Source organism: Danaus plexippus, chromosome 10 (assembly GCF_018135715.1).
Source record: "Danaus plexippus chromosome 10, MEX_DaPlex, whole genome shotgun sequence".
Lineage (NCBI taxonomy): Eukaryota > Metazoa > Arthropoda > Insecta > Lepidoptera > Nymphalidae > Danaus > Danaus plexippus.
Genome location: NC_083543.1, coordinates 192,902 through 211,496, shown reverse-complemented (window position 1 = coordinate 211,496; position 18,595 = coordinate 192,902).

Genomic DNA, 18,595 nt, shown 5'->3' with positions numbered 1-18,595 from the left:
AAATATCTTATTAGTAAAACTAATAAGCAACGAGAAAAAATGAGGGTATCGGTTCAAGTTTCATAATAAATACACGGAATCCATTTTAGCCTTCGCTGACGATCTCATAATACTGACACGTAAGCCCAAACACTGTCTTGAGTACTTGAGTACTATTGGATGAAGTGGATAAATTTTGTGAGTGAACGGATGGATTGAGGACAAACCAAATAAATGTCACTGTCTGTTTCGGTAGGCGGAATACAAGATATACCTCATATAATTTGGGATTATCGTCAGGCGGTCTTTGCGTTTCTACGGTTACGGAAAATGCACTATGTCCATTTCTCGGTCGTAAGATTGATAATATAGGGCGTATTCCATCTTTAGAAGGAATAATAGATAGCCTTTTAAAGGCTCTCAATAAGGTATATAAACAAAAGGTCAGTAAGTTCAAAAAATCATAGATCTTCTATAATTACATATTTTTACGTTTAAATTGGCCTTTCCACCTCTATGATTTTAATAAAACCATTTTGTCAAAGTTAGATTGTAGGCGTCATAAAAATGTTTAAGTTGTGGGTTGGGCCCGAGCCATCGGTTGATTCACCAGCGATAGCGATAGTTTTTGGGATAAGTCTAAAAATGTCATCGGAGCTCTATAAACACCTAAGAGTTTCCAAGAGTTACATCCTGGGGAAATCCCATGACGACGTCGTTACATCGCTCGCAAAAGACAAAGATGTCCCAGAGCTAGAGTCAAGACTTCAATTCCATAACCTGCTTATGATAGGATCACAACTAATAGAGTAGGGTTAGGATCACGAAAGAAGGCCCAAGAAATGGATATATTGAAGTCTTTTATTCGCAAAGACGAGAATGATAAATATAAGATCCATGCAATAAGTTTAGAAATGCAGAACGAGTGGTTAGACATAGAAGATTTTTGCATCCCATTAGCACTAAAATGGCGCACCATAATCCATGATTGGTCGCCAGCATTGCTAAAATTCTATCTCAATGCGTTCCAGATGACTCTCCCAGATCAGAGTAATTTAGTAAGATGGAATAAAGGTGGCGAAAAATCTTGCTATATCTATGGGAAGGCAGTTTGAGCTGCTAAGAATTTGCTGGTGTGATTTAGGGCACTCCTGGATAGCGGTCAATACTTGCGTCGTCACGATAGGGTCTGGAAATCTTACGTGAAGAGGTGAGTCTGTCGGTAGCCAAAACGCAAAGGGAAATAAACACAAATGAGCGATGAGTAGGTTTTGTGAGAGAAGGAACTAGTGTTATAAAATCAAACGTTAATAATTACTCTATCCTTAAACGGGCTTTGGATTGGACTATAATGATGGATACGTATGTGAAAAAATACAAAATCCCAACGATTATCCCAAGGATATTCGTGCATCGGCCTCCAGACCAGACACATTTATGTATTCGCGAATATTAAAGCGCGTTGTGATAATAGAGCTTACGGTTCCTTGGGAAACCAACATCCCCAAAGCCCATGCCATCAAGGTCAATAAATATTATGAGCTCACTAACGAACTCGCTAGATATAGGTTCGTCGTGGATTTGCACGCGGTAGAAGTGGGAGCGAGAGGTATAACGGCTAAATCTCTCTCCAACCTACGAAAAGACTTGTTCCTAGAACTAATATTGATTCATTCTTGGAATGTACTTCGAAGGCAGCCCCTGTAGGATCTTTTCAAATTTGGTTAGGTGGAAAGAGGAGCTTGGACGGTGGAGGTGAGTGTTTAACGCGCGTTAGATATGGGCCTCTTAAACCTACACCTGAGTCGCAAGTTCTAGGCACTGTAGAAGTTCCTGTCCCTGCAATGCGATGGACCCGGCACCTGCACAGTTAATCCATTGAATGCTGAAAAGTTTCGTCTTATAAAAACGTGTAAAGAGATATTAGTGAACTTTAAATGTCGCGTCTTTGTATATTTAAAAGATTATTTGTAAAGATATGTTAAATAAACCAAAATTTTGTATTTTCAGGGAACAATTTACAGTTTAATTTGAAAATCCTCAGTAATATACATAGATGTTAAAAAAATATTTCTCAATAATGTATGTATCATTTAACTAATTCAAATGTTGGCTTTAATATAAATTCAGATCATTCAGTAGTACAGGCCCATACATGAAATCTAAATTTGTTAAATAATATGTTAAACGGTAACGTTTTATAAAATAAACTTTTATTACTGAACATACATTAAATATTTACTAACGTGTGCTATCTCGTAAAAGAGGATCACAATATAAGAAGGTCCAGGAGAATAAAGTCACGGACAAGAGGATTAGATGTTTATTAGAGGAATTTGTTCTAGCTTCTTTGTTTTAAGCAATAACAGAAGACTTAAATGAATTGGCCCTTATTTTATTTTCTTAGTATTTTAAAGTTGAACGTGTGTTACTTTATATACAACATTATTGAAGAGAGCTTATTTCGTCAAATGTTTGCTTCGCATATTCGTACGAAAATAAATGACATTTTTGAAACAGGACGAATTAATACGAATCTGGTTTTAAAAGTTTAAAATATCCTAAATATTTAAAGTGAATTTTGTAAATATTGTCGAAGTAATAGGAAGGATCTTTACATGTCGTCTGATTCTTGATTGGGGACTAGCATGACTGATAATTATGAGTTTTTTACTATTGAAACTTAAGATGTATCGGGACGGACTCTCCGTTGGGCTACAGTTGAATAAATTTTCTTAGAATTTTGCTAATTACTTAACATATTCTTAGAACAATTACTTGAGCGCGCACCAGCTCTCAAGTAATAGCCGGGATGAAGCTGTGTACAGTACTCTTATATTGTTTGTATTATCATTTTAAATAATATAATAAAACGCAAAATTCCAATAGTTAACATTGAACTTTTTTATGGTTACATTAAGATATGTGAAAAATATTGTGTTATTAGACTTTTCATGGTACTTATTATTAATTATCGTCTAAAAACCTCATTTGACAGGAGAAAACCAAGACATTCACTAAAGCCTCTTACTACTATTTCTTACTCTAAAAATACAAGAAACACTTCATGTTAATAAATAATATTAAGTTGTATCGCTCTCAAAATACTCAAATGTTACATAAAGATTCCCTAAGATGCGCTCTGTGAAACTTACTTATAATTAGATCTATATAATGACTGTACAATGAGAATTTTAAAGTAGAAAAGTTATTCAAAATGATAATAGGTACGAAGTTTTAATGAAAACAATATTAATAAAAGGGTCTTAAAATTGTAATATTCATACATGAATGGATATTGAGTTTTTGAAATAGGTAGTCAATAAAAACTATTTACAAAAAAAAAAAAAACAAAAATTTTAAAGGATAAAATTATGAATATTTTTTATTAAACCTTCAAATTCAGTTCTTAGAAAACTAAAATGTTTACGAAACCTCCTTTAGTAACTTTGGGTTTGTATTAAACGAGCAAATTCCTTTATTATATAAAGTGCTGCCTTGTGTGATGCAGCTCATGCTGAACGTTCACGAGGTTCATGTCAGCGAGACAACAAACGGAACGGGTACATACACACATGAGGGACATGTCAGTGGGCTGTTGACTTGAGCACCACCAGCTCTTTGAAGTTTAAGTATTTGTTGTTTATTGATTTTCATTAAATGTTAAAATTTACTAAAAACAAATCGCAAATGTAAATATATATAAAACAGTGACTACACGGTATATTTAAAATTTAAAATAATTCTTCATATGTCATAAGTATTTCTTTCAATAACATATTAGGCTCCTTATATAACTCTATCATTTCGGTCGTATTCAAAGTCTATAAGTTTCTCTGGTCCGCTGTGGGCTTTGCATTGTAATGAGTTCTCGTCCGGCCGCGGACCTCTAGCGAGCCCACTGATAAATGACTGTGGAAAACTCCGATTACATAAACGTTGTTGGTGTAATTTCAAATTCATTGTTTATAGTCCGAAGCAATTAAAAAGAAGGTTAGGCGGCACTTTGTTCACTTAATGTTTCAATATTATTAATGTAGCATTACATCAACGTCAAGTTCTTAAGTCAATATTTAACATAAAGAACTATCTTCAACTCTGAAATAAAACTCTGAGAGAAAGTTGTAACTATTCCCCGTATTATATTTATGTATTTTTAAATATCATTTATCGAATGTGAAGAAATTTAAAATTAAATTTAAACAGTAAATTTCTTCTTGCACATAAATAACACTAGAAGTAAGTAAAGTGCGTTCCACAATAATCTCTGTTTAAGTAAACGGCCGCTCCTCAGTATGTCCCACCTGTACAAAACTTTAAAACATTTGTTTATAGTGAGCTATTCAACTTTCTCCACTAAAAAGTTCCGGTAACATATCATTAGGATAAAAATGCAATTATATACTAGATATAATATCAATCATATTTGTTTATATTTACAAAAAACTTTCTGTTTTTTATTTAATTCGAAATCAAATTTTATAATTTTAAAACAAAATTGCATTCAGCAATCAAAAACACTCGGAGCTGGATCATTTAAAGCAGTTTTATAATTAACATATAACGTCTACTTTAGTCTCATAACGGACATCATTTTATTATGAAGCAAACGTTTTCATTCTGACGCTCTCTCTCTCGGCTCTTACGGCTGCCGCTTTCCCGTGTTTGATAAAAAATGAGCAATTAAGAAGCTTTGTGAATCGCCGCAGTGGAAATAATGTTAATTACATTTTAAACTGAGTAAATATTTCGTTCTTATTACGAGACTTTTTCAAATTATAATAATTTATTAATAATATCATTTTTAAATGCAAACGTATTTGAAATTAAATTATAATTTATGCAGATTAAAATTTGTTTTTATATATTTTTTATATAAAAAAAAGCTTTTAACATTCCTCACTAGGCCATACAGTACAAACTAATACCCGAAAATATATATTTAGAAAAAAGTTAACTACTAAGCTAAAACTTTATTCCTAAAAATAAGAAAATTGTTACTACGATAGCTGGTAGTGTTTATTATTGCAATTGTCTCTTTACTTCAGCTGTTATAATTAATAGCTTATATTAAGCCACGAGTTTTGCATATAATGACCCTATATGAAAGTCTATTTTTCTATTTATTTTTCCTTGTGTCCCTTTCCATACACATTGTCAACTAGCAATTTCTTCAGTAGTACAGCAGTCCATGATAACTATTAAAGACCATTTTTTTTAAATGGTGTAGGCAAAAGTTATATTTCTTAACATTAGCGTAGTTTGTTCAGAAATTCAATATTTAATATTAATCGAATAATTAATAAAATAAATGCTTAGTAATTGTTTTACAAATCGAATAATGTGTACTTGTCATTCCAAAGTTTGCAAATCAAAAATTAATGTGTACCTATATTCTAACTTTTAATATAAATCTAGGAATATTTGACTTATTTCATTTCACACAATCATCTAAAAAAATACAAAGCTACATCTAATGAATCTGCCAAATTCTCAAGCAGATTAATGAAAATGATATTTTTGGCAGCCTCAAAGGAATTCTCTTCTCCCCTAAATACATCGTGAAACACGTTACTTTTGCACAGTTAAAGATTTCTAGTTTGATTCTGTTCATTAGAAGAATTAGAAATATAAAACTAGCAAAAGGATTTAATGTAAAAAAGACGATAAAGTTTGTGACTCAAGAACTATTTGAAATTACCATAAAAATTTGCTAGCTAGTTTTAACACTTATGTATATTCAGACGCTTATTTATATTGAATATAGATGCTGGCGGCAGGTATTATTGCGGGTAAACACACATACCCCAGTGACTTGATGAAAATAATACTTAAAAGTGTAACGTGGTCATGTCATGTACACCCCATCTGTAGGACATATAACTTGCTTTTATGTCAAAAAAAAACAAGTGCTTCTTACTAGTCCCTAGTTGGTAGTTCACTAGTTAGAGACTGTCGTGCAGACCTCTAGTGTTAGTGAGAAGCACCTTTAAAGAGAGGAATTGCAACCGATTTACTAACTTACTTTTCTTTTTGTATCGTTTTTTTTGTGATATAGTGAATATAAAATATGGAGGATAGAATTTAAACGAGGTCTTAAAATTCTTACCCAACCACATAACCAGCCTCATATTACCAGGGGGGGTCTGATGGGGAGAATGAAGGGATTCCTGTCCGCCGGACACCAACCGGCATGATAGAGCAACTGTAAAATTGATGATATGCTATACTGATGGTGGTGCGATCCAACAGACTAAATTTCATAGAGCATCATATGGCAATACTGGAACTTAAAGAAAAGATTATCTTGAGGGATCGTTACTATGCTGGCAACTCATATTGTGGCCTCGCACTGGGACAAGTCAGTCCTTTTACAAACGGCGAAAAAGTTCATAATCTGGTCATATCCGGAGGTTTTCTTTACATTGAGTGATCCACATGATATCCATTCATATCTACTAATATTAATGAACTATTCCGGACTTAACATACTAAGGGTTGCAGAGGTAGTAGGCTCTGTTTTTTAATGAAGTCATTGGTGGCTGCGGATGACGTAGATGATGGTGAGACGTTGCGAACAGATGTTTATCTGAATGTGAATGTAGGCTTCCGGTGTACGCACTGGGATAAGGATCCAGCTGCTTTAGCAATGATTCTTATATCTAAGAATAACAATGATCTATTTGTCTTCAATTTACATCTGCATTTTATCTTTGGTTGCATGGATTCAAATTGTGACATGTATTAGTCCACCTCCTATTGGCGTCTATGACAATTGTAAATACAGCATCTAAAAACGTTTTCCACAGTTTAATGGTTTATGGGCTCAAAGTCATCACGGTTCATGTGTCCAAAGACCTTGATCACCATTACTGCAAATACGAAAAACCTTTTTTATTTAAATATGCACTCTAGACAGTGTTAGATATCATTAACTTAAAAATATATACATAAGAAAAGTAAGGTAGGACTATTCTTTTGGGGGTTATGGAACTCGAACTTTTGAAACTTTTTCTGTGTCTTGGGTATATAAATAAGGTAAAATATTTTACAGTGTACGAAATTTTGATTCTTAATTTTTAATGTTTTTCCCCAAGAGTCCAACTTAAACAAATATGAGAAACTTTTTGCAAACAATATTAACAAAAATTCACGGAATCTTGTCTCATTTAAATAATAAAGTATATTTCATAGATGTGTTCAAAAAGAACCTTTACGTATGTTTATTTTGTTCGTCTTTTCTCATTCCTCAAAAACGTCATCTAAACTAAATTCTAATGCAATCAACACTCTACCCGAACAAAATATTTAATGAAATAAGTTCTAAATTAATTAATTATAGATATTAAAAATGGGGTGGATTGCTTTAACAATATCCAAATCCTTGCCATTGATATGACCAAGTCTTCTGAGCCAAATAACATCAGTGGTCGCTGCAGCAGCTAACAGAGCATCTTGATAACTAATTTGCACACCATTCACCAACACTCCTACACCAAAAAGCACATCCTACATTTCTCATGTAACAATAATCTTGTTTGAAATTCACTTTGTTACCATTACTCATCAGCTGGCTGACGGGTAATAAGTTCGTTGTAAGTTTAGGATCTTACAGCACGTGTTTGACAACAATATTGTGATACACATCGTCAACAACAATCGTAATACGTGTACCTCCTGAACACAATATAGGCATAGTTGTTTTGTTTGCAACTATGATATCCTTTGTTTTCAAGTTTTGTGACTCGTTTATTATTTTACCTTTATCGACTTTGACAGATCGAGTTGACATTTTACCAGTCTGGCCATGGTTTATTACGTTTTTTGTTTCCAACCTTTCGTCAAAAATGCAATCTCTGCTTGACTGCTGCCAACATTATCACATATATCCATAAGATTTGTTTTTATAACGTCAGCGGTTATGACGATTCTCGAGTTTTCTATGGCCAACAACATCAGTCATTAGTCGGTTAGACAACAATAGTCGGACAACATTACTCATCACTTATTTCGAAGATGTTTCCTCTCAATTTATTTGCTGTATCAATAATTAATCTGAGTTACGTATGTTGTCATCGATTCACAGCCTTCCAGACGGATTAATATCAAATTCTACTACAAAGTAATCCTGCGCGTAAATCCTGAGTCATTGAAAAGCGCTTTAAGTTTCTTCTACATTCCATGCACTGTACATTTGCATTTTATATGCACGTACAAGCTTGGATCAATCGTCATCACTAATTTCGGTTTTGCCTTGTGCTCTTCAATGCTAGCCGTTGCACCGCCATTTGAACCGTCTTGCTTATTGATATCAACGCCTTCCAAAACTTAAGAAAATTTGCACAGCGAACGCCTACTCATCGTAATTTTCACGACCCTTGAGCTTAGTAACATTAACAATATAACTGGCAGCTATTTTTAATCACAAAACTTATTAATTTTTACAAAAAAATTGGAACTGGGCCCAACGATCCCAATGAAACGATGTAAATGATTGGCACAGACTAAAAATATATGTCATTTGATATCTATTTAACTGCAAAATGACAATAGTTAATATGACTAAAGTAGAGGGAAGTAGTGGTATAAATTAAATATTATTTTGAAACAATTACAAAAATGACATATGTCTAAATTGTTCTAGAAACTCTGGTTGTCTGTTGCCTGCTCTCTATATATGTAGATGTCGTAACCATACTAAAGCATGGTTACGTTCCAAACCAATGGAACAGCATCTTACACCTGCTGTAGCCAACCAATGTTGTAAAAATAAAAACAATGAAAATATCTCTTCTGAGTGGCCCCACTCGCCTGTAAAACAGACAACTGCTTAAAGTAGTCTAAAGGATATGTAGTGAAAAAAATAATTTTAATAAATACTTTTTCAACAAGCCCTTCGTCGTGCGTTATATTTGATAAATGAGAATGTTTAAATAGACGAAATATGCCAAATAACTCGTAATCGTGAAATGTTCTACAGATGCAACAAAAGCCTTTTTAAAAATCTCGTTTTTGTTAGTCATTCTGGAGCTTTTTAAAATATAACAAAGGCTCCTTTCCATTGTGCATGAGAATGCGTCAAAGATGTGAACCAGCAGATGATTAAAAGTATATACTACCAAACATTTGGAACGAGAGCTGCGACTCATTTTATATTTTGTTCATATTTTGTGTACTTTATATTGAATCTTTCAAATATACGCTGTCTTCTATCGAGACGTGGTTATTAAAAAATAAAAAGATGCTTTTATCAATAGTCTTTTAAAATTTTTGCTAAAACTCAACTTTAAGGTTATTCATTTATACCTCATATTCCTATTCAACTTGGTGCCTAAACTTATAAAAAATTAAAAAAAATCTTTCACTTGGCTTTCAGGTAATAGAGCCTTTGGAAAAATATTAAACTAAGATTAAATTAAGACACCTAACGAATCAATTATCAAGTTTTATTTTTATTTGTTCATTTTTGAGTGTGGAGAAGACAGAAGGAAATAGTCCCAGAACATCATAATTTTATCATATCTAATATTCTAAATTTATCAACGATGTACATAAATACAGATTTAAATAAAAAAAATATAGATTTAATCAATTAAAAATATATATGTATATTGACAATGAACACGGATGTCCACGAAAAAGAACACGTGACAAAAACATCAAGACCTTATTCTTATTAATAAATTAGAACCGTTATTGAATCACTAATACTTGTTAAAAGCGTTACTTTTAATAAATCCAAACACAAACGTATCTTTTTGGACAGGTTAAAATTAGGAAATTAAAAACATAATCCATCAAATAAATTTTAAGATCAGCTTTCGATATCATCTTTAATAGACAGTGATATCAATTTGACATTCAAATAACGTGACAATTATGTCAGGATTTCGGAGCTGATTATTCTAATTTTATTCTGGCTTTGTTCAACTTGAGCGCTCTTTATGATGTCACACAAATATCATTCCTAAATATATATTTTGAGATATTTGAATTAAAAATCAATGAACTGTCACTTATTGCCACATGTGCAACCAAAGTATGAAATTTATGCTTCTAGTACTTTGATAATAATTCTATGGAAGAAACTTTTATAACGGGCAATAAGTCTTTGCTTACTCTTTTTGAGCAATCAGTAGTAACAATTTATTAAATATAAATTTCATGTTAATGTAAATCAGATTTCGGAAAAAATGTAAAGAAAAATCTCTCAAAAAAATCTCTCAAACACTTATATTGTTTTCGCGTATCGTTGCCGTCACTTCTTTCAGTACGTTCAATGATATTTCAAAATGAAACTTCAATTCTTCTAAATATCCTTGTATTTCTCGAAGATTCTTCACATTCACATTACTCAATAGTCCGCAGTCACTGGACTCCACTGTCGTGCGTCCAAACGTCGTCTTTATAGCAAAATTCAATCATAGGTATATTCTTCTTTAAAACAGTCTTTGATTCTGTTTATTTAAACAATAATTATGAATGCCAATAAGTTTTTTATAACTATTGATGACAGCCACAAGTTATTGTTATGTTACAGCAATATATATATATATATCATTAAAATGATTTATATTTTAAGCACCAAGTGTGCAGTGATGTTTTGTTTACACGGACATGTTAAACTCGACGCGATCAGTTCGTTACAGATCATTCTGATACATTTGTAAATATTTATAATGTTTCCATTAATCATATATTAGCATGTGATATTATATATTCAAACAATGATGGATGTTCGTCTAGTATGAATAGCATCAATCAGAGAGGACGAGCTCGGGCGGTCGTTTGTCTTGTATCGACTGCTTTATTATTATTATAACTAGAATGATTAAACAAAGACTTAACATTAAATTAATATTCTTTTCTTTCTTCTAAACGTTTCTTTAAGAAATATAAAATGACTTTCGCGAGTATTTGAAACGACTATTGCGTATCAAAATGTCAGCATAATAACATAAATATGATCGAAAGTATTTGATTCAAGCATGAATCAAGTACAATACGAGCACACTCACGGTGCATATCATTTTAAAGTGAAAATAAAAATAAAACATTGATAGTATCGAAATAACATTACAAACAGTAGTGTCGATGTTTGACCAGTTCGGCGATTATTAAACATAGCTGAAGTTGGCACATGAGGTCATTATTATTAATTATATAAGGTGGCAACCGGAGGTTCCAGGAAAACTACGAAACTTACTTATATTTATATTATAATAAAAATTATATATTAATACTTATAACCTATACCTAAGACTACATGATTGCCCCGATGTTAGGATAGCAATGCCATTCCATAGCTTGTGTGGTATCAGGAATCTTCTGGTTCACACGGCTTGGTGTTCGTTCCGCGGAGTCAGCGGCGTCACTCGTTATATGATATTTTATCCATACAACGATGTTACCCCGACGATTTTCATTTATTTAATAATATGTAGCGCGTACGTAACTTATTTCTAAATAATTGATATTTTGAAATAGTTTCAGAAAACACAAAACATTATAACTCAGGACACGCAATAATATTACCTTCATCTGTTTATAGGCCAAAGTCGAAATTAAAAGAAGTTGTAAGATACATTTATATTCGGTAGTTTTTATGCAATAAAGAATTCTAATTTTCAAATCTTAGCAAGACATGAATGTGAAATCGTTATAATATACAGAAATTCATACAAAATTTTTCATTAAAAACATAATTTTTAAATAAACAACTAATATTTTAAACGAAAATATAAATTATGATCAAAATGATAATATTAAATACAACTAGATATAGTTATAATAATGAATGATATAAATCTTTGATGTTTTTTTTTTAATGATGAGCTTATTACGATATGGATAGTTAAAAAAATCTCGAGTTACAGAAACAGGTGCAAAATCTGAAGATGCAAGGTAAGTTCTATTCCGGGCGCAACCTTTTTAGTTCTTGTTTGACGACTAAAGATGTCATTTATATTTAATCCAAGCCCTTCCTCCCATGTTATGTTTTAATCTGATTTCCATTATAGCTTTTGGGCCTTGATTGTCCTTTAATCATGGTCATTTTCGTATTTTCTTTTTTTCATTTTTCATCGCCAATATTTGCAATTTTTCGGAAACTGTTGCTTCTATAAAAAAAAAACATAATGAGCACAGGAAATAAACTTGCTTCTTTGACAAAATAATTCCCCCACTGAAAACCCACCGACCAACTTTTTGGTCATCTTATTACACTACTCAGCTTAAGACTTAGTTACTCCTTTTTTTGGTAATAAATCTTGGGTATGTTAATTACTTCCTTAGATTCACTAATTTTGGTTCAAATAAAGACAATTTATTTTATTCAAACAACATTATTTATTTTGCCTTTATAATGGTATTCATATATTAATATAACAGATGAGACGCGATAATATTTTTACTCCGTCTCTCCTGTTAGCTACTTCATAGTACATAGATATATGTAATAATACAAAGTCTCTCAAATTTAAAGCCCAGAAAATTAAGCAAATAGTTTAAACTGCTCTTTCAACTCCTCTTCTCCACTTAAACTAAACCATTTTAGTTTTGCACTGTCTTAGTCGCAAAACACGATTAAACGAAATGTATTCTACAGTGTTACTTCCAACACCGCTCTACTCATCCAACATGTCACTGGAAATTGGTTTCAGAATGATGACACAGCATGTTTAGAATTTTCGTATATTGCAACCCAGATACTGTTCAGCCATTCATAAACAAATAGACTTACCCAGAAATATTAAAGATAATATTAAACTCTCATAAAAAATTCATTTACCAGGAAAATAAAGCTAAGTAAGTGTTAGTATTTTACTTATCTTTATTAAAAATTACTTTTAGTATTATTTTTGGGAATACGTAAAGTATTTATATACTAAAACAGGGTGGAGTTAGATAAATAACATGTACTGCATATTACACATTGCACATGAAAGAAATGAAGAAACTACTAAGTGCTTCAGGGGCGAGGACCTCGTTGAATGTAAAACAGCTATAACGTTTAACAGTCGAATATCTTTAGTGGGTGCTTGGTACCGCCATGAACAGCCGTGGGTGCATGAACAGCCATAAATAATCTATATTGCCTAATTTTGCAACCTCAAAGCAGTCTGTTATTCATATGCCACCTAGAATAATAGTAAATTCTGTCAAAGAGGGTATGCGCAAAGCAATTCCTCGGATCTTTTCAGCTTCTTATAATGGATTACTTACTCCAAATTGCTTTCCCAAATTTCCTTCTACTTTCGTTTCTTTTGCCATTTTCATTGTCAACGACGTCTTTGTTTGTATTTGGAAAGGCTGCTTGTAGTGAATGACATTGTAATTGAAAGAAAAAAAAAAATCAAAGACGATGACTTAACTACTTTGAATTTTTTTTAATATTAATTACATACCAAGTTTTTTACGTCATGGGTTTTATTTAATAAAAAGCAATTATCAAGTTTTGCGAGGACATTTCTTTGTCTGTGATTTTAATCATTATGTTATAAAGAGTAATATAATAATGAAGTCGGAAATTTTGAGATTGCTCTATTATTGCCGGTTCAGTGCGTGACGTGACGAATTAAGCGACCGTGGAACAGATAAAAGTAATATTTGTCCAAATGAGGCCTTTGTAATCCGTGGGACGAAATCCCGAGTGGTGATAAAGTACGAGGGAAAAGGAACTTGATGGTTATTATTATTATAATGTCATTTTAGTGACGTTACTCACTTAAGGGAAGTATGGAATATTTATATTAACGCATTATTTATACAGAGTTTGGAAGTTAGGAAATGTCAATTTGACAACAAACAACTAACTAAAGTAAATATAAAATATTACATTCAAGCTCTTTAAATGATGTACATATTTAACAAAAGAAAGCGAAATGTTTAAGTTTATTAGCTCACTTACTTTAAGAGGTTGTAAAATCTGCTACTACACCGTCTTGCGTCGCTTGCTTAAACTAATGTTTCAGCTGTATGAGAGTTTCATTTTATCATTTAAATGTTCTTAATTATTGCTGTTTTTTGCTGCAATGTATATAAAGAAATACATTTTACCTTATGTGTTTTATTTAACTTAGTAATACTGTGACAATTGACGATTATAACGAATTAACGAAAGCAGTTCGGACAGACTTTATGCTACACTTGTTGACAGCGTAATCCTCTTTTTTAATAATATTCATTGTTAAATGTATTACACGATAAGTTTTTTTTTTTTGTTTAATCGCTAATTAAAAATTGTTTAATATTACCTCGGGTGCAACTTTTTGGTGACGGATGAACAGATGTTGAACGTATATATACAGAATTGGAGCAGTTTTAACTATGTATCAGTAATAATGGACTTAAAAAATTCATTAAGTTGAAAAATAATAAGAATTTTTTTTATAAACATTCTCTTAAATTGACGTAAGTGATATTTATATTGACAATCGTTGTGACATAAGTTGAAAATATTCACATTACACGAGCAAAGAGTGAGAGAGCAGATAAATCGCGTATACATTTATCACAAAATGTTAAATGATAACTGACGGTGTCGGGTGTCTTGAAATACGTTTAAATAAACAGCCAAACTATATTTTAAAATATAAAACGAACAATAAATATCTTCTAAAAGCATTTCCTTGTTTCTGTTCTTCATTTATTGTTGTATTTTATTTATACATTAGTTTTGTTTTCTAAGAGAAGTGTTTGTCCACACTTCCATCGTTGTATTTATATTTTTATTAAAATTCGTGTCAGGACTTTTTTTTTTATTAATGATATAACCGTTGTATTTTTACAATAAAAGTGTATAATTCAAACCAGTGACAATTATTATAAATAAAATAAAAATTCTTCCCACGTTTATATTGATAAAGAGATATGTTCTGATGTCGAATTGGTATATGTTCTGATGTCGAATTGGTATATGTAAATTATCGTGCCTGTAATAATAATACCTACTAATTTTTATAAGCAATATTTAATCCAAAGGAAATTTAATGATTATTGTTAAAATATTTGAACAACGATAGACGTCACTTTACTTGACAATGAATTCTTAGAAACTTTTTGATTTGTTTCTCTGTAAGGAAATTCACATTAGCGAAGGGACTTGCAAAAAAGCTGCTCGGCCCACATGATAACTGATGAAGTTTTAATTTAAATTAATTTAACACGAAAACACTAAAATGGATCGTAAAGTAACTTTGAACTGTCCCGAGACGACATCCGGTAGAATTACAATAGAGAATAAAGAGCTTTCGCTTGTCATTTATCATTTAGAGTGAATTACAATACTTTGTCTCTTTATTAGATATTTCAAAATGCATGAAAAGTCCTACTAAGTACTGCCTGCAGAGTGAATAGTTTTAGTTTATATAAATTTTAAGCTACATTAAGCATGAATGAACACGTGGAAAATACTATGAAACTCTAAAAACATTTCAAATGAAATTGTAACAGACAATATAGTTATATCTTAGGAATAATAGTAATATGATGTAATGTTGTATGTACTAGATAAATAATAATGAAAATTAAACTGCCAGCATTCCATAACAGCATACTCTGAATTTTTTATAACTTACCTCATGAGGTGAGACATGTCCCATCACGACTCGGATATCCTGCTCAATGACGGCTGGATATCTATTTGTCTTTCGTTCCGTTCTAAGTGATTTATGAGTTTGTAACTCTTATACTACATTAACACGCTCGCCTCGAACCTCATCCTGTGCTTCGTTTCGTATCACAGCTCGCACCTCCGGATGAGAGCGCTGCGATTTTGTGATTAAAGCTATAATGGTTTTTCTGATTAAAGGTATAATGGCCATAAAATGAAATCTCAATCCTTACTCTATCCTTAAAGCGGCTTTAGATTGGACCATAATGGTATAATGGTGGATACGTATAAGACTCAATATAAAATCCCAGACGGTATGTGTACGTAGGCGTCCAAATCAGACATATTTTTAACTACGCGAAATTTATAGGGCTTCGTGCTAATAGAGCTTGCGGTTCCTTGGGAAACCAATATCTCCAAAAATCATGGCTATCAAGGTCAACAAGCATTACGAGCTCACTAACAAACTCATTAAGAATAGGTTCGTCGTAAATTTGTATGCGGTAGACATAACAACTATATCTCTCTACAACCCACAAAAAGATTTTGACCTGTTCAGAACTAACATCAATTAATTCTTGGAACGTACTTCAAAGGCCGCTCTAGTAGGTTCTTTTTTTTTGGTTGTAAATTTGGTTAAGTAGAGAGAGGAGCTCGGACGGTGGAAGTGAGTGTTTAACGCTCCTTCGATAGTGACCCTTTTAAACTTACGCCTGGGTTGCAAGTCTCTGGAATTGTTGAACCTCCTATCCCTGCAACGCGATGGACCCGGCACCGCTTGTTGAATCCATGGAATGCTGAGAGATTTCATCTCTGATAAAATTATATGACAGTCATTAGAAAATAATTATTTAGTTTGATATAAACTTAAAAGTTTCACAAAGACGAGTTTAAACAGAAGCCGTTACATTGATTCATTAGAATTCAATATTAATTTTAATATATTATTTAAGAACTGAGCGTCACTTCAAAGCTTCAAACTCTAAGTGATGTGAGACTGACACTCACATGACCTCAAATATTCAACAATTGCTAATATCCTTGTTTAATATGTCCTCACTATATAAAACATTTTTATCGTTTTAATGAGTTTTATAAAGAAATAACTTCTGTATTTGAATGGACCATAGATATATTTATACTCATTTAAGGTTCGCTTATAACTTCGAAAGAGTCGCCTCTTTTTATGTTGCAAAATATTATAATAGTACTCATTAATCAATATTTTGTTCGATAAGGAGACACTAGCGGCTTGTTTTGTTAATAGCAGGTTTTAAAACAATACATTTTTGTGGATTGTATTTTTCAAGCCAATTTTACATAATATATATTAACAAAATATTTATTAGTAATTTATATTTTATACCCAATGGATAAAAAGTCTATTTTATTCGTTTTACCTAATTTTATAAAACTGTGGTAGATTATTTTATAACAATTCAATCAATTCTGTGTGACGACTTAAAATGCACTAAAGTGAAAAGGACAACATAAAATAAAATATGAAGAAAATAAAACAAAAAGTTTGTTAGATGTGGCCTAACTGCGGAACTCTACCGATAAGTTATCATTATGGCCAAACTTTTTATTGAAAAGTAATTTCATTTCTATCTTTTAAAATAATTAAAATATATAAATTAAATCCTCCATCCGTCAAAGATATTTAAAACAAAAGTAACAGTTCATACTAAACACAACAAGCGCATAGATTTCCTGACAAGCCTTTAATTTAACATACAAAGTGACATTTATATTCTTTATAATTAGAACATAAGATTATTATTTGTTGATACAAATATTGATTGGTATTTGTAATCAAACTAAACTAAAGTCGTCGAATCTGTCAAGAGAAATGTGATAGCAATATCCGAAGGTTGCGGATCCCGACCGCAGCGGATATTGAGTTAGTGGCCAAGTTCTGAGATCTGTAACTGCTATAAACTAATAAATACTGACTTAAGATTTAATAGCACTGAAGTACTTTAATCAAAACTATAAAAGCACTGATTCATTTTTAATGTCTAGAATATTGTATTATTTTTGTGACTTCACGACTAAATACGAAGTATAATATAAATAAAGTAAAATAATAGCTGAAGGTTTTTGATATCAAAATATTTATATTTATTTTAGACTATGTCTGAACATTATGCTTATCGACGTGGGAACGGGGGAACTGATCTCAGTACAGTCGCTGTTTCGTTTAAGGTCCTAAAGATAAAATGTCTTCTACCCGTTTCACGCGTGATTACACTCGACGAGTACAATAGCTGTTATTAAATAGTTCACATTTAGTTAATGAAATTATTGATTCACTTGTAAAGCTTTCCATGTTGCCTAAATAATGTTTATTAAGATATAATGAACCAAGAACATAATCAATCTCTTTTCGATATATTAATTTTTATTTATAATATTTACTGTATTTCAAGAACGTGCATGTATATATACAATAGTCATATATCGTGTTAGTCCGTGACGACACAGTTAACTGGAATTAACTGCTATTAGCGGTTATTAATGTAACATTTACGAGGAAGCGGCAATGTTGTCGTCTAATTACGGTGAAATTACAGGACGGTGCCTTTTAAGTACGGCCGTGTTGTTAACACTCCATATAACAAAGTAATTGGGTATTCTGTATACAATATAGATATTTAACTTCCACTTAACTTATTATAGATTTATAAAATCTGCACAGGCGAAGATTGCCCACATATGACTATTGATTACTTCTAATTAAGGATAAAAGATTTCTATACTTTATTTATTATAATTAATAGCATTTACAGAAATCCATTAAAAAATATTTATGACATAAAATGAGGAAAGATTAATAGCAAAACCGAATATCTCGCAAACTTCTAAAATAATACTGACAACGTAAGGATAAAACATTGTCGTTTCAGAAGTTTGAGAACACTTCGTTATTGACATAAGACACAATTAGGATAAAACTTTGGCACTTACATAGAATCGACAAAATATGTTCTGCGAGCGATT